At 37.2% G+C, this 18,921-nt stretch overlaps 1 non-coding gene across 1 annotated transcript; it reads left to right on the top strand.

The window, feature by feature from the left end:
• Window positions 1-10,056: 10,056 nt before the first annotated feature.
• On the top strand, window positions 10,057-10,163 carry LOC128061057 (U6 spliceosomal RNA). Its single transcript, XR_008200677.1, has one exon. It is a non-coding gene; the product is annotated as a U6 spliceosomal RNA (small nuclear RNA).
• The last annotated feature ends 8,758 nt before the right edge of the window (window positions 10,164-18,921 follow it).

The following is an 18,921-nucleotide window of genomic DNA, read 5'->3' as shown; positions in this document are numbered from 1 at the left end:
TGAGGATCTGAGCTGTTGAGATGAGTGGAAAAGACCAGAACGTGGGAAGAACTGGGCAACGATGAGGCCACATGAACCAGCAAGTGGACATGGCTCCCTCAGGAAGAGAAGTCTGTTGAGGATAGAATATCATGATTTTGGACACACTGGGATGCCACGTGAACATTTCCAGGAGGCACTGGAAGATTTTCCTTGTAGACCTATGTGTTTAGAAGCAGCAGGATGCTATACCAAGTTTGATGAGTAAATTAAGATGGGGCAGAAATAAATTTTTTTTTCGAGGAAAGATGCTGTTCTAGGTATTTTACTATAATAATCTTAAGACATTAGTGATATTAACTCCATTTTAATGGTAAAGCAGTGGCTTGAGGTCAAAGTAGTAGAGCCAAGATTCAAACTTAAGTCTGCTTCACTGAGGAGCTTGTAATCATTATTTATTTATTTATTTAATTTGTATGCATGTTAGCCACTCAGTCGGGTCTGACTCTTTGTGACCCCGTGGACTGTAGCCCACCAGGCTCCTCTGTCCATGGGATTCTCCACCAAGAATACTGGAGTGGGTTGCCATGCCCTCCTCCAGGGGATCTTTTGGACCCAGGGATCAAACCTGGGTCTCCTGCATTGCACGCAGATTCTTTACTCTCTGAGCCACCAGGGGAGCCCAATTTTTTTGTACAAAGCATTGTTCAATTGCCAAGAAAAATTATTATGTGAAAAAGCAGCTGTCCAATATGATGATATTTATATATTTTTGAAAAGAAAAGCCATAAAATAAGGCTGCATATTTTCTATGACTGTGTGTAAAAAGTCTGAAAAATGTACACAGTCAATTGGTAGCGGTGGTTACATCTGAGGTCTAAGGAGGAAATTAAGACAGGCAGAGAGTTTAAAGAAAAACTATGTCTAATGTTTTATTTCTTTATATGGTGAATATATTCACATATTATTTGTATAATTAAAATTTAATATTAAAATGAATATTTCTGCTCACAAAATGGCTTCCCGTTTAGACATGATTGTGTTATAATGGGTTCTGAATTAAGTAAATGAGGTAATAGGATGAGTTTATAGAAATTATTTAGAACAACATTTGGGTGAAGTGAGAGACATAGTTCTTTCCCATGACTGGTTGCTGGTCTCTTCTGAAGTCAGGCAGGTTTCCATTAACAACTTCAAGATCCAGTTGGGCAGTCCTCATTTTTCTGAGGAATGTGTCAAATTATAGGTAGTAGCCGGTGGACGAAGTTCCCAAGCAGAAGTTTGAATATAATCTGCTCGTTCTTATAGTTCAGGGCAACTGAATTCTTTTGTAAGTGGGTTCAGGCATGAATTTGGGGCTTTCTTCTATTGAGTTTCCTCCCTGGGGAACCTTTAACCACCTTCAGCCCTATTCACCTCCACTGTGATCCAAGCTCCAGTCATAATTAGCTTCTGCCAGGTATTCTTGGGCTTCCCTGGTAGCTCAGCTGGTAAAGAGTCTGCCTGCAATGCAGGAGACCTGGATTCCATTGCTGACTTGGGAAGATTGGCTGGAGGAGGGCATGGCAACTCACTCCAGTATTCTTGCCTGGAGAATCCCCATGGACCAAGGAACCTAGTGGGCTGCAGTCCATGCGGCTGCAAAGAATCAGACATGACTGAGCAACTGAGCACAGTGTAGATCCTTTGGGTTTTCAAATGTACTGTTTTCTTCACAGTGTTTCCTTTTAGCTACTTAATGTTTCTCATCCTTCAAGTCTCTGCTTCAATTCCACATCCTCCAAAAAGTCATCTGGATCTGGCCTTCCAAACCAGATTGGGTGTTCCTTCATGTATCCCCATGATCCTCTACTCCCCACGCCATTTCACCCCCCTGTCACTCATCTAAAGTAATTCTCCACCCTGGTTGGACATCAAAATCATAACGCAGCTTTAAAAATATAAATGTCTGGGTTCCACTGCAGGTTTATTGCATCTGAATCTTTAGTATTGTGTCTGGATATTTACTTTTGTATATAGTGCTTATTGTATAATTGCAACTAATATTTCTTGATATTGATAAGTTCATTAAGAAGAGAGGCTCTGGTTATTGGTAACTATTTGTTTTACTAATATTGATGACCTTCATCAGTAGCTGTGGCCTTACTGGAGTCACCAGGATAATGTCATAAAGACAGAGATCAATTTGTCTTGCTTAATTTAAAGAAAAAAATTTTGACATCATAAATCATGTTTTCTGGGTCCCAGAAGTAGACAGTGGGGCATCTCAAATGAAGACTAAATAAGTAAATAAATATTCAATAGCTTATGCAGAACAGTCTTTAATTTCATCATCTTTCAATATCTAGTAGTAGCAGTGGGATGGAGCATTACCTGGACAGGATGTGAAATACTCAATTTTGTTTTCTGGAGTCTTATTCTTGATCTCATTGGCTCTAACTGTGCAGCATCTGCCAATCAATATTTGACTAGGTATTCTTAGAGTCAGGGACTCAGGATACCTTGGTGCCCAGGATACTGCTCAACATCTTATGTGTTCTTCTAGCCCTCAACAAGGAGAAGCAGAAAAGTATAGTGTTTAAGAGCCCTGATTCTGAAGGCTGATTCTGGGTTTGGAGGCCAGTTTTGCCATTTTAACAAGCTGTATGCTTCTCTACGCATGTGCTCCCATCTTTAAAATGTGGAAAAACAATATGGAATCTACTTTGTAAAGTATTAGTAGAATTAAGTGAGTTAATACACAAGAAGAATTTTAGAGGGTTATCTAGGTAGGTAGATAGGTTTAGTCACTCAGTTGTGTCCAACACTTGTGACCGGTGGACTGTAGCCCACCAAGGTCCTCTGTTCATGGGATTCTCCAGGCAAGAATACTTGAGTCGGTTGTCATTTCCTTTTCTAGGGGATCTTCCCGACTCAGGGATCAAACCCATGTCTTCTGCATTGTAGGCAGACTCTTTACCAATTGAGCCACCAGTGAAGCCCAGAAAATTATCTATTACATTGTAAATGCTTTAAAATATTGGCTATTTTGCCCTTAAAAATTAGGCATTCACCCTGGTTACACAAATGTTACAGAATAGTATGGGGAAGATAAAGAATAAACTAACCACAGATAATATGAAATCACTAATGATAAAATGGAGTATAAAATGTCATTACATGATGACTGAAGATTTTTTAAAATGCAATTTGCTAAAGAGGATATCAACAAGAACAGATTTACCACTTTTACAGCCCCTTAACAGGTCCTGGAAAGGTCTTATATATATTTTTTTTATTAAAGCATTTACCTTAAATTATATAAACTTTAGGATCTGTAAAATCTGGATCTTCAAAATCGAAATGAAAAGCAATGTCCAAGACAAAATAGAAGAATTTAGGCCAAACTAGTGAGGTAGATATATAAAGTATTCATTGACTGCTGGCTTTTACCTTGTGAGCTGGGCCTCAGATTAATGTACCACAATTCCATTTTCTTTGAAGCTCTCCTAAAACTTCCTAAAGGAATCAGTTTGCCCCATGTATGGACAAGTTAATTTTTATTTCCCCCCTTAATTGCCTTAGTCTTAAAATTTAGGGAAGAATTAATTAACTATCCTGATGAGGGAAGAAAAGTTAATAGCAATTTTAATGATGGTAACCTTAGCAGGGTTTGTAATAACCCTGAAAGGATGGTGAAGTCACTTCTTTCTCCACGTGACTCACTCACCTTCTGCGAATGGCTCTAAGTTCTGATTACAAAAGTGATTAATTACCTCCTGTAAGGCTTGTATCCAGCCCGTCTTCTAATCCCCAAATCAACTACAGCCTGAAGAATATAGTGAGAATTTTAAATGTAAAAAAGATAAAATGGCCTTTTCTACAACATAAAGTGCTTTTAAGAAAGAATTTGATGATGAACATCTGGATAGAGCTTTTACACCAACACAGGGGAAGGCAAATAAGTTATATTAATATTAGGCTGGCCTTAAAAATGTCATCTAAAATGACAGAGGATGTGGTAGCCATGCCATGAATGAGATACTTGTATTACTACAAGGCAGTGGATTTTTGCCTGGAACCACTCTCCAGTGCAGGAAGAATGAGCCAGATAGAACCTAGTGGTATCATTAAGCTGAGTACTCAGAGTTCAGGATTTGAGGCTCACGAGGACATTGAAATTTGTGGTATAAAAGGGGAAGTGTGGAGAAGAGAGCCACATGGGGAAGAAAGGTCATAAATTTGTACAGGGACACACTTGACTCTTTGGCCAAATACTAATCTGTGCACAGATAGAGTGAGATTCCTTATGTCCCAGCAAAGAACAACTACTGGAGAAAAAACAGCTACTGGAGAGTTATGAACTGACTTGAGGTTATACAGTGCTAGAATTCAGGTTCTATCCAAAGTAGAAAGACCTTGTTGAACACTCTCAGCATTTAGTAGGGAACCTAGAAAAGCCATGCTCTGGAAGGAAGACTAGCTTAGACCTAGAACAAATGTTACTCTAGAACCACTTTGATATATCACAAAAGTAAGAGTTAAAAGGATCAAGGAGGCTACAAGTTAATGCACTGCCTTATGGAATAAACATTCTACCACATGTACAAAAAAATATACTATCCATTATTCCATAATACAGCCAAAATATATGAGAGATGTGAAGAAGCAGAAACATATGTTCCATAATCAGAGGAATACTCATCTATTAGAAATCTGTCCCCCAGTTATAAGTATGAAAGAATTATCAGGTAAGGACTTTAAAACAGTTAATATGAATATGTTCAAGGATATAAAAGAAAAAAAAATATATATACCTATAATTAGAAAAAAATGATTGCAATAGAGAAATAGAAGATATCAAAAGGATCATAATGGTACATATAGATGAAAAGCTTAATATCTGAAATTTAAAAATTTTTGATAATGTTAACAACAGGCTATTCACTCCAGAACAAGATGTTAGTAAACTAGTAGAAAGGGGAAAAATAAACTATGCAAACTGAAACCAAAAGAAGAAAAGCTGAAGATAAATGAACAGAGCTTTAGTGACTTGTCAGACTGTGCTGACATATAAATGGTCCTGTGTATGTGTAGTAATTTGGAGTCCAAATAAGCAGGAAGGAGAGATTTGGGGCAGAAAAAAAAAACTGAAATTATCAGGATTGAAAAAATTCCAAATTTGGTTAAAAAATAGAGAGTACTTATTTATGAATAGCACATAGAAGAAGAGGGATGAACTCAAAATCATATCCAAGCACACTATAATCAAACAGCTGAAAATAAATGGATAAAGAGAAAATATTAAAAGCAGCCAGACAAAAATGGCATGTTGCCTACAGGGAAATGGCAAGAATGATTTGATCTACTTATCAGAAAAAATGCAAGCTAGAAGACAATAAAATGACAGCCTTAAGTTCTGAAAGAAAAAAGTTACAACCTGGAATCCTATAGAGTGAAAATATTCTTCAAATATGAAGGCTAATGAAAGCTAATAAAAGCCATTTTCAGAAAAACAAAAGTTAAAAGAATTTTCCCCAGCAGATCTGCACTACCTGGAGTGTTGAAGGAAGTTCTTCAGGTTGAAGGTAAAGGATACTCAATGGAAAGTGGGATCTATAGAAAGCAAAGAAGAGCAATGGAAATGGTAAATAGGTAGATGTTAAGTTTTTCTTTTATTTAAAAGTGTACTTAAATTATGTCTATCAAAGAAAAATTATAAAATGGTACTTAAACGTACTGTGTGCAGAAGTAAAACTTATAAGCCTAATAGGAAGAATGGGAGGATTAAAAACAGAAGTATACCTTATAAAGTTATTATAACTGAAGTTGTATAATGTTAACTGAAGTGGTATGTTGTTATTTGAAGGTAGAATGTATACATTAAAGACATTTAAAATCCTACAGAAACCACTAAAAACAATGTTAAGGCTAATAAAACATTCCAAGGCAAGACAGATTGCTAAATATTGCTTAATTAATAAAAGGAAAACCAGAAGAGAGTCATAAGGAGTAAGAAAAAAATTAGGACCCAAAATCCCCATGTTAGTAGCCTAAAACTCAATCATATAAACAACCATTTTTTAATATCAATGTTTATCACATTATTAAATAGAATCTAAAATTGGATACCATTTTTTTTGTTGAAATATAGTTGATTTACAGCATTGCATTAATTTCTGCTGTACAGCAAAGTGATTCAGTTATACATATATTTACATTCTTTTTAAAAAATATGGCTTTCCAATATGGCTTATCATAGTATATTGAATATAGTTCTGTGCTAGACAGTAAGACCTTATAAAACTGGATAAAACAACAAAACTCAGCTATATGCAATATATAAGAGGTGTACCTTAAAGATATAAGTAGATCAAAATTAAAAGGATGAGAAAAAGTTATCCTATGCAAGTACGAAAAATAGGAAAGTTGGAATGGCTGTGTTAACATTATACAACATATTCCTAAGGATAAGAATTATTATAAGAGATAAAGGGAGCTATTTTATAATGATGGAATGGTTCACGTGTTAATTTATAGCAGTCCAAAATGCATATAGGTCTAATAAAAATATTTCAAAATGCATGAAGCAAAACTGATAGAAAAAAGAAGGCAAAATAGGCAATTCTACAATTATAGTTGTGTATTTCAATATTTACCTCTCAGTAAGTGTTGAGGTAAGAATATAGAAATGTGAATAGGACTGTAAATCCATTTAACTTGAAAACTGCAGGATATACATTTTTTCCAATCTCATGTGAAATAGTCAAAAGAATATCATATGCTGAGTCATAATACAAACTTAAATTTAAAATGCTGAAAAGAATTCAGAGTTTGTTAGCTAATGAACCTGAAAATTAATAAGACAAATATCTGGAAAATCTCCAAATATCTGTAAATAAAAACACACTGAACCAGTTGTACATATACATGTATCCACTCTTTAGATTCTATTCCCATACAGAGTATTGGGTAGCGTTTCCTGTGCTATGTGGTAGGTTCTTATCAGTTATCTATGTTATATATAGTAGTGTGTATATGTCAATTCTAATCTCCCAGTTTACTTCTTGGTAACCATAAATTTGTTTTCTACATCTGTTATTCTATTTCTGTTTTGTAAATAGGGTCATCGTACCACATTTAAGATTCCACATATAAGAGATATCGTATATTATCTCTTTCTCACTGTTGAAATTCTCCTTACATGAATTATCTACTGATTTTTTTAAACCTAGTTTTCTTGTCTTTTTCTTACTTGTTTGCAGTAATTCCTTGCTTATTCCAGTTATTATTTTTTTCAGTTTTCTTGTCATTATTAGTAGAATTAAAATCTATCATCTTGATTTTTCATTTTGGAAAATCCTACATGTGACTTTATTTGTACTCAAATCTATTAATTTTGGTGGGTCTTGCCTAAGAGGTCTTCCTTAACGCTAAAGTCACCATGGTATTTTAAATTTTTTTCTTTTGGCTTTGTAGGATTTCTTTACATTTAGAATATTGCTCCATTTGGAATCCACCTTCTTATAAAGGAGAAAATAGGCAGGGAGTTAAGTTTTTTTTTTTTTTTTAAATTTATGTAGTAAGATTACATTTTTAATTCTGTCTGCCAAAACATTCACTGTCTCTTCATAGATATATAGTGACACCTTTGACAAATATAAAGATACGGGGGTAAAGGTAAAAGAATAGATACAAAGATTTAAAAATAGTACAAAGAAATAAAAAGGAATGTATGCCAAGGAGCTACATATGTAGCATTGTTGAGTTCAGTTTAGTTCAGTTTAGTTCACTCCCTCAGTCCTGTCCAACTCTTTGTGACCCCATGAACCTCAGCATGCTAGGCCTCCCTGTCCATCACCAACTTCCGGAGTTTACCCAAAGTCATGTCCATTGAGTCGGTGATGCTGTCCAACCATCTCATCCTCTGTTGTCCCCTTCTCCTCCTGCCCTCAATCTTTCCCAGCATCAGACTTTTTCAAATGAGTCAGCTCTTCACATCAGGTGGCCAAAGTATTGGAATTTCAGCTTTAGCATCAGTCCTTGCAATGAATACCTACGACTGATCTCCTTTAGGATGGACTGGTTGGAGCTGCTTGCAGTCCAAGGGACTCTATAGAGTCTTCTCCAACACCACAGTTCAAAAGCATCAATTCTTTGGCACTCAGCCTTCTTTATACTCCAACTCTCACATCCATACATGACTACTGGAAAAACCATAGCCTTGACTAGACGGATCTTTGTTGGCAAAGTAGTGTCTCTGCTTTTTAATATGCTAAGTTGGTCATAACTTTCCTTCCAAGGAATAAGCATCTTTTAATTTCATGGCTGCAGTCACCATCTGCAGTGATTTTGGAGCCTCCAAAAATAAAGGCTGACACTGTTTCCACTGTTTCCCCATCTATTTCCCATGAAGTGATGGGACCAGATGCCATGATCTTCGTTTTCTGAATGTTGAGCTTTAAGCCAACTTTTTCACTCTCCTCTTTCACTTTCATCAAGAGGCTCTTTAGTTCTTATTCACTTTCTGCCATATATCGAGTTAATGCTCCCAATTGATGGCTTCGCTGTATCCATACTTTTGCCTTACATTTTTAAAAATTTTGTTCCCTTCCCACTCTGAGATTGGCCATGTGACTCTTTTTGGATGATAGAATGTTTGTAAATGTAACATGAACAGTGGCTTGAAAAGTGACTGTGCTTTGCTTTTTCCTTTTTGCACAATTGAAATTTCTCAGTCTTAGACCTCTGCCATGTTGTGAGACTAAGCCCAGGTTGGCTTGCTAGAGGGAATTTATGAGTAATGCTTAAGCCATCTGTGCTGAGGCAATCCTAGGGCAGCTAGTCCCTAAATTGACTAACAGGCTGACTATAGATGCATGACTGAACTCACCAAGATGAGCCAAGCATGGCCTAGAACAGTAGAACTATCTAAATGGCACATATCCCAAAGAAGTAAATAATTATTTTAAATCATGAAGTTTTAAGGTGGTTTATTAGTTAGCAGCAGCTAACTGATGTGGGTTATCCATCCACATTTCAATAAATTAAAAGAATGATATATCTACCTGTATGTTTACTATTTCTAATGTTATTCATTAGTTTGTGCTATTCAGATTTCTATTTAGTAACATTTTCTTTCTGTCTAAAGGGCTTCCTTTAACATTTCTTATGGTGATGATCTACTGATAGTGAATCATTTCAGCTATTGTATGTGCAAAAATTTTTTTTTTCATTTTGCCTTAATTACTGGAAAATACCTGCATATTTTTTTTTCTTTCAGTACTGTAAGGATGTTACTCCACTGTCTTCTGGCTTGCATTGTTTCTGATAAGAAGCCTTCTGTCATTCTTATCTTTGTTCCTCTGTTCCTCTTTTTTTGTTTTCCTAATTTTTTTTTCTTTCTTTCTTTTTTTTTTTATTTTAATTTACAATACTGTGTTGGTTTTGCCATACATTGACATGAATCAACCACGGGTGTACATGCGTTCCCAAACATGAACCCCCCACCCACCTCCCTCCCCATAACGTCTCTCTGGGTCATCACCATGCACCAGCCCCAAGCATGCTGTATCCTGCGTCGGACATAGACTGGCGATTTGATTCTTACATGATAGTATACATGTTACAATGCCATTCTCCCAAATCATCCCACCCTCTCCCTCTCCCTCTGAGATTTTCTCTTTAACTGGTTTTGAGCAATTTGATTATGGTAGGCCTTGGTATAATTTTCATCATATTTCTTGTGCTTGAGGTTCACTGAACTTCTTGGTTATGTGAATTTATAATTTTCATTAAATTGTGGTAATCTTTGGCTATTATTTCTTCAATTTTTTTTCTTTTCCTGTTTCTCTTTCCTCTGGATTCCAATTAAATGCATTTTAGTCTGATTTTATGTTTTTATGTTTCCTCACAGCTCATCAATACACTGTTCATTAATTTTCAGTATTTTTCCTTCTGTGTTTTATTTTGTATTGTTTCAATTGTTGTGTCTTCAAGAGCACTAATCATTCTTCTACACTTTCTTAATCTATGAATTCTATCAATTGAATGTTATTTGAGATACTGAATTTTTCATCTCTGAATGATTAATTTTTTGTGCTCGCTTCAGCAGCACATACACTAAAATTGGAACGACACAGAGAAGATTAGCATGGCCCCTGTGCAAGGATGACATGTAAATGATTAATATTTTCTATGCTGTATCTTACCATGCTTACTTTACTCAATCTTCTAGAACATTTGAAGTATATTTATAATAATTGCTTTGTTGTCATTGTCTGCTAATTCAATCCTCTTTGTCATTTCTGGGTCTGTCTATATTGATTGATTTTTCTTTCATTATGATTTAATATTTTCCTGCTTTGTTGAATATCTGGTAATTTTTTAATGGATACCAGGCATTGTAAATTTTGCTTTGTAAGGTGATGGAGTTTAATGTTGTCTTAAGTATTTTGCTTTTTTATGGAATGCAGAAATTAAGTCACTTGGAAACAGTTTGGTCCATTTAAACTGTTAGGCAGTTTCTCCATGGCTAATTGGGTTTCCCTGGTAGCTCAGTGGTAAAGAATCTGTCTGCCAATGCAAGAGACATGGATTTGATCCCTAGGTCAGGAAGATCCCCTGGAGAAGGAAATGGCAACCCACTCCAGTATTCTTGCCTAGTAAAGCCCATGGACAGAGGAGCCTGGTAGGCTACAGTGCATGGGACTGCAAAGAGCTGGACATGCTGCTGCTGCTGCTAAGTCGCTTCAGTCGTGTCCGACTCTGTGCGACCCCATAGACAGCAGCCTGGACATGGCTTAGTGACTAAACAACAAGAACCATGGCTTGTTTGGCCCTATCTTGAAGTAATACTCTTCTGAGGACTCTACTTGATGCTCCATGTCTTAGGAAGTGGGAATACAAACTATTCTTATCCCTGTGTGAGCTCCAAAAACTATTACATCTGATCCTTCTGATGATTCTTTCCCATGCCTTGCATAGATTTTCACATGCTTTTTCTAGTCATTTCACAGAAGAAAACTCATTAGGTACTCTTTGCAGGTCTCTGGAGTTTTCTTTGTGCAGCTTTATTATTTGTTTTCCTGACTTTTGTCTTTTCAATTCTAGCTACCAAAACATATATATATTCTACCTACCATATACCTCTTGAATTCTGAACTGTCTTTTAAACTCAGGAGGTTTGCCAGACTTTGTTAATACCATTCAATCAACTGGGGCAATTATAGATGCTTTACATGAAATGTTTGTATGTTGAAACTGTAGTGCTTAATGTGGCAGTATTTGGAGATGGAGTCTTTGGAAGGTATCTAGGTTTAGATGAGGTCAGGAGAGTAGAGCTCCCTTGATGGTATTAGTGACCTTATTGAGAAGAGGAAGAGAGAGTGCTCTCTCTCCCTCTGTCTGCCATGTGAGAGCATAGCATGAAAGTGACTGTCTGCAAGCCAGGAAAGAGGGCTCTTATCAGAACTCAACCATGCTGGACCCTGATCTGAGACTTCCAACCTCCAGAACTGTGAGCAATACATTTCTGTCCCTTAAATTACTCAATCTGTGGTATTTTGTTATAGCAGCTCAAACTGACTAATACAGTTGGTCTTGCCTTATTTTCCTTTTTTTGGGGAACAGTGACCATCTTACCTATTGTCCAATGTATAAAAAATATTTTTTTTCTGTATTTTGTGTATTTTTAAAATTGTTTTAGGACAGGAAGATAAATATGTTCCCAGTTACTCCTTCATGGATGGATGCAGACATCTCTTTCAATTATATTTTTGCTGAGCAAATGCAAATTCATTGTAATAAAAACTTGTGTTGAACTATGATCTACAGAAACCTAATATTAATTATGAAGAAATCTAAGATATTGTAAGCTTTCAGATCTGACGTCTTTTTCTCTTCCTCAACTTATATTGATTTGAATGGCATGAGGTTTAAAAAAATTAATATCAGTTAATGGAATTAAATATTATTCTTGAACAAAATTCATTCTTCCTCCTATTTAGTATGCAAATTGAAGAGTTTTGAAAATTCCTGAAACACCGAGGGGTCTTGTTATGACCTATGCAAAAATTAGAGAACAGCAAAATATTGCTTAATTCCCATGGCATGAAAGATACCGTGAAGTCAGTAAATTCCTTTAACATTTTGGTAAATAGATTCATTTGTTATTTTGTTGCTCATTGGATCCTAGAGATCAGAATTTTACCAGAAAATACGTCCTGGATAGGCGTAATTTTAATCATAAATAATACATTCCCAGGCCAAACAATAATGACTGTACCATTTTCTGCAATTTAAAATTATCCCTATCTCTTTTCTTTTCTCTGATAGTACAAAAGCAAGTATTGTGTTTTATCCAGTTTTCTTTAAGCAAAGGTTCAAGCATCAGAAATAAGGCCATCAGTACGATCCTTCCAGGACAGATTGGAGACGACAGAAAAAAAAATGAGAAGGTTTTTCCTGAAATTGCATTTTCGTTTTTCACCTGGAGAGAAAACATCTTTTAGACATTGCTTTAGATCTCTGAGAATGATTATGTATTAGGTCTTCAATGTGTTTTTTAAAACTCCCCTGAAGGGTTTGGGTGAGAGTAAGCAATCTGATAGAATTCTTATGCATTCACATCCCAGATTTTACCTAACTTTAGAAGGCTGTCTTTCTGACACCTTTCACAACTCTTAAAACAACTTACGATCTGAGAGATGATGAAAAGAAGCAACTGTGCAGACAGAGGCTTTGGGCTTCAGGCATTGGCTGGCTGCTTTCAGTGTCCTCTTTCAGTTTTGCCACCTTTCAGGGTTTTGTTTGGTATTCCATACAGCTTTTCAGAGACTTAATAGCCTTTCAGTAACCAGTGTAAGAAAAGGAACTGTGGCCAGGATTGACTGTGTTTGTGCTGGCTGGACTCAAAGGCACATGAAACCTCCTGCCTTACCTAGCACTTTAACCCTTTGTAGTAAAAATACCATGACCTCTTGTGACAAATCAAACTAACCTATATAACCAGTTCTAGATAAAGGGAGACAGATGTATTTGTAGCCCGTTGTGACCATTGTCACATTTCTTTTTGAACGTTGGTATTTGGAGAAAGTTGAGAGAATCCAGAGGAATTGGAAATCACAGTGTCTAAATTCAAAAGGAGCTACCACTTTGATGTTTTAATTTCATCCCTCCCTGACTTCCAGGGTTCTTGATCTAGATCTCATTTAGCCACATTAATACTTTTCCCTTTTCTCCAGACCTCATGGATACAACAGCCTTGCTTTCTAACAGCTCTCCCAACATTTTTTCCCCCCAATCTCACTAGGAACACCAAATGATAAATTGAGAGAGGCTAGCTAAATTTTCTCTTCCTTTCTTTGGTAGGAAATGAAATGTCAGCTACCTAGGACAGATTTTGGTAATAGTTTTTCATATGCCTTAAGGAAATGGCAACCCACTCCAGTACTCTTGCCTGGAAAATCCCATGGATGGAGGAGCCTGGTAGGCTATAGTCTATGGGGTCGCAAAGAGTCGGACCTGACTGAGCGACTTCACTCACTTATCTATTTTACATATTGAGATTTGATGGCTTGTTCTGATGTACCTGATTTGACACATGCATGTTGCTGTGATAAATATTGAGCAATATGTGAGCATATGACTTATGTTGAGTAGCATTCCTTTGTCAGTGATAATTCCATATGGTACCCAGTGGCATCAAGTTCATATACAGTGGTCCACAGTGTCTAATTTCTATCGAAAACCACAAGGATATCTTAAAATGAAGGAAAGCCTGCATTGATGGGGCAGAAAATATTGTGTGGAAAAAGGAGACAAATCTTTCAGTGATTATGCTGTAATTCACACTGCTTATGAGTAGGTTCCTGAGTTCAATAAGTACGGCAATGTATGGGTAATTGACTTCTTGAAGAGTGCAAATTAATAGCCATACAGGGTACGTGGAAAACATTAAAACTCAGCAACATGAAGGAGATTAAAATATAGCATTGAAACAGGCGAATAATCCTGTTTGAGAAAGTAATCATTGTAGAAGACAGAAATAAACAATGTGAATTTGCACAGGGGCCTCTTAATGTCCCCACTGAAAAAAGACCCTGTTGACCTTCTAGAAAAATTTTCCTGATGAATGATTAACCATTTGGCATCACAAACATGAATACATGCTCAAGGATTTTTGTTGGGATCAAGAATGTACACACATTACTACTTAGGTAAATGAGAGCATTTAGTTTTCTTGATTTTGTAAAATGAAATAAATCTCTCCTATGGGAGCCTATTTCACTGGGTAGCAGGGTGCTTGTGTTTATGTGTGTAGGGGTTTAGAGGGCCATATATTTATTAGAGAGCTTGGGAGAAAATCTGAAATCTACCAGTTAGTGATAATATTTCAATCTCTTCCAATTTAAATGTCCCTTTTGGATTTTTTATTATGTTGGCTACACTCACTCCTTCAAATTTCCTTTCTCTTTTGCTGCTTTCCTCCAGGTTGCTATCTGCAAACTGAAAGGAGGTCTAGGTTACTCTGTGTTATTAGAGAAAAGAGTGGTCTGATATCTATAAGTCATCCCATGACTTCTTACCGATTTTGGCTGTGTTGTTGTTCCAGTCTCCTGCTGATCTTCTCTAGCCTTTTGAGACATGGTGATGCATCTGAATGGGGCCTGTGGTTGCAACCATTTGCCTCCATTTACAGTGAGACTGCTCACTGTGGACTCTGTTCCAGCCCCAGGCCTTTGCGCACCTCTTCTGCTTCTGTTTCCTCAGTGGGACTTAAGACCCTTTCTGGATCATCCTCATATTATACAGGGGCTGAGAAATCCAAGGGTGCTATTTCAAACTCATATGCTCAGCATACTATGTCAGTCTTCAGTGAACTGTGTTTTGCAGTGTATTGCACGTAATTGAAGTTTCTAGAGTCTTAAATCCTCCTCTGAGCAGAACTGGTGAATCCTGCCTTCTCCCAGGGCTGAGGATTTCCTATAGCTGCTGTGGCACTCCCATCCCTTTCTCCCTATGGCTCCATTCTAATGAGAGGATAGGAGGACCTGTGCATGAGACCTCTTTACTCTCCCTCTCTCTTCCCATTTCTCCAAGGCCAATGAGATTGTTTTTCTTCTTCTTTCTTTCTGGCTAAGACTTCTGTGTCTTCTACTTCTGCCTAGGTCCTACTTTGCCTAGGTCCTCAGTGGTAAAGGGATCTTGGAACTGCTGCCTTCCGACTAGAGGAAGATTTAAAAATAATATCCCTGTTACTCATGGGATGCATGGCTTAGGAGAACAAAAAGTCTGGATTAAGAGTCCTTTCTGAAACAAGGCAGAGAAAAGTAAATAAGTATCTGGCCAATACAGGACTCTTTCCTACAGTATACTGGATGGGGTCATGCAGCTTTTACCTGTATCTCTCTTGTGACCAGTTCCTTGCTCCATGCCTCAGTCCATTCCAGAGTTGCACAGTTATATTTATTCTCCTGCATTCTGTGACCATAATAAGTTGTAAAGTACTTGAGAACAGGGACTTTAACTAGTTTTTCTTTGCATACTCCACAGGTCCAACATAACGCTTTATATGTAGACTGCTATCAGTAGTCAATATTTGCTGAAATAATGAGTGAATTCTGTTGAGGCACATTCTGCCACTATAATTCTTATTTCTTGCTCTGTTCTGCTCCTCAGTGCTCAGTATGACAGTCCTTTAGTATGACAACAAAGAAAGAAAGAAAGAAGTGAAGTCGCTCAGTCGTGTCTGAGTCTTTGCGACTCCATGGACTGTAGCCCACCAGGCTCCTCCGTCCATGGGATTTTCCAGGCAAGAGTGCTGGAGTGGATTGCCATTTCCTTCTCCAGAGGATCTTCCCAACCCAGGGATCGAATCCAGGTCTCCGACATTGTAGGCAGATGCTTTATTGTCTGAGCCACCAGGGAAGCCTGTAGGCAGATACTATGTTTTTTATTTAAGCCTGTTTTGGACAGGCTCACTATTTCTATTTCTTTCAGTTGCCCTCAAGATGATTTCTACACCACTCTGGTCACTTTAATTTGAATTTTTTAAACAGAAAAGCAGAGCACAGCTCTGTGGTCATATCAAGTGGCGTGGTCTATTACCGTTAGAAAACATGGCAAGGAGGTTAAAAGAGAAGAGGAAAAAATTTTACATATATATTAAAGAAAAAGACTTGGAAAATAAGTTCTCTGGTAAATAAAGAACAGCATGAATTTAAGGCTGAGTTTAGAATATATATTTGGAGATTAATAAAGCACTTGCTATAGCCTCTCATGAAATTTTACTTGCAAATTTGAGCAAAATTGGCTTGGCTAAACACAGAATCCTATTGTCTCAAAAAAATCACTCCGGAGTCTGTTAACAGAAGGTAATGCAAAATTTCAGGGATTTGGGATTAGGGGAAGATCCAGAAACCACTGGTAGGGTCTGAGAGAAGGTAGAGAAAGTCCTATGCACGGTTATGTGAATGTTTGGAAGGATGAAGTAAAGAGTAAGTATATGCATGTGTGTGCTTAGTCACTTCAGTCGTGTCTGACTCCTTGTGACCCCAAGGACTGTGGCCCACCAGGCTCCTCTGTCCTTGGGATTTTCCAGGCAAGAATACTGGAGTGTGTTGCTATTTCCTACTCCAGCGGATCTTACTGACCCAAGGATTGAACGTATGTCCCTTACTTCTCCTGCACTGGTAGGTGGGTTTTTTACTACTTGTACCACCTGGGAAGCATGGAATAACCGCTTTTTAAAAGTTCAGAGCTGCAAGCATGAACAAACACTGAGGTAAAACAAAAAGGATGCTAATAAGACATAGAAATAGTCAGCCATAAATTCAAATGCACAATATGTTGATTCAGACTGCCACAGGGTTTTACCAAATGCTATAGTTTTCAGCAGTTCTCTGTCTGGTTTGTGTGTAGTTTAATGAAATATCTGTTCAGTGAAGAATATGAGTGTTAGTGTCTAGCTCAGGCAGATCTTCAAAATGATTTTGAAGGCAGAACCTTCAGAATGATTAAAGTCAGACACATTTTTTAAACTCACTTATGGTATCTGACCTGGTACCTCTGGTAATCTCAGAACTTTTTCTAAAAGCTTAAAATCAATGGTAATGTTAACAATACTAACGTTTTCTTCATGATCATATTCCTGATGTATTCATATAGTCTCATAAAAATCTTTTTAGCAATGTGGACCTAAAGCTCTGAATACTTCTTTCAGTCCTTATTTATAATGCTTTCCAGGCTCAGCATCAAATGACAGTTGACTTTATATTTATTTGTTCCCAGATGCACTATGGTACTCAAAAATTTTGTATTTCTTTTTCAAATGTTCTGGCTTCCACTTACTTGTGTTTTAGAGGACTGTTTCTTTGAAATAATACTTATATGACTTTAAAACTGGCAAAGAAGTTGGAAAAAAATTTGCTATTCAATTGGTTGGGAGATTTGAGATATTCTCTATCTGAGATAACCAAATAATTTGTTGTTCACATTTGGGGAGGGAGGTGGGAGGGGGGTTCATGTTTGGGAACACATGTAAGAATTAAAGATTTTAAAATTAAAAAAAAAATAAATATCGCATTTATTTATTTAAAAAAAAAATAAAACACATTTGAGAGAGAAATGGCATGCTACCATTAGAACACTGAAATACTCGGAAAATGGACATTAACTGATACCGTTCTGGGAAAACTAAGACGTGTAGTCAACTACATTTGATGAATGGAATGGATCCCTCTAGCAGCTTTGAAGGTTATATCCGCAGCTATAGGATTTGAGGTTTTGAGGGAAGATGAGAAATTTTTCTAGGTTATTTGTCTCTACCTATCAGCCAAAATACATACAGTAAATTATCTACATTTTGGAAAGTTATTTCCCAGCTTTGAACTCTCAAATATTCTTTGCTTGCAACAGAGCTTAAATTGCTTATTTAACCTGTGTATTATGGTAGACAGGCATTCCAGTGAACTTCTGCAGGTGGGTTGCCAACTGAGGAATTATAGTGTTATGATGATATCTAGGAGAAGGATTACTGAGATGAAGGGTTGTAGAGTAGGGTACCTTTTTGCAAGTAAGGTCTATAAGTGCAGCTTAATGTCAGAGCAAAGCTGAACTGCCTGTGTACATGAGAGGATCTTGCCTTGGGAGTGTATGTACATGAGTGTGATTAGTGTAAAAAATAAACTGTGTATTTCAGACCATAATGCAAAGCTGAAGGGTAGCCAGCTACGTAGAGTAGTGACAATTCATTTTCATTTCATTTTTGAATGTATATGTAAATACTCACATTTTCCTTTTAACCCTTCTGAGTTGGACATGACTGAGCGACTGAACTAACCTGAGTGTGCCACCCAAAATTCTCGTGTATTTGGTCATCAGAGATACAAAGATCATAAGGCTGAGATCCATTACTTTGAGGGTTAGAGTTAAAACCAGCTAGCAAAGTAAGAGCCTGCATGCATGCTAAGTTGCTTCAGTCATGTCTGACTCTTTGCAACCCTGTGGACTGTAGCCCGCCAGGCTTCTCTATCCATGGGATTCTCCAGGCAAGAATACTGGAGTGGGTCGCCATGCCCTTTTCCAGGGGAGCTTCCTGACCTAAGGATCAAACTTGGTTGAACCGCAAATGAAAGAAGCTCACCACAAGAGATCACACGTTGTAATTCCATTTGTATGATATATCCAGAACAGGCAGATCCAAAGAGACAAAAGGAGATTTGTGGTGGCCTGGGTATGAAGAAGGCTGAGCGCCGAAGAATTGATGCGTTTGAACTGTGGTGTTGGAGAAGACTCTTGAGAGTCCCTTGGACTGCAAAGAGATCCAACCAGTCCATTCTGAAGGAGATCAACCCTGGGATTTCTTTGGAAGGAATGATGCTCAAGCTGAAGCTCCAGTACTTTGGCCACCTCATGGGAAGAGTTGACTCATTGGAAAAGACTCTGATGCTGGGAGGGATT

Source organism: Budorcas taxicolor, chromosome 15 (assembly GCF_023091745.1).
Source record: "Budorcas taxicolor isolate Tak-1 chromosome 15, Takin1.1, whole genome shotgun sequence".
In the NCBI taxonomy this organism is placed as follows: domain Eukaryota; kingdom Metazoa; phylum Chordata; class Mammalia; order Artiodactyla; family Bovidae; genus Budorcas; species Budorcas taxicolor.
This window is presented reverse-complemented; position numbering and strand designations above follow the sequence as displayed.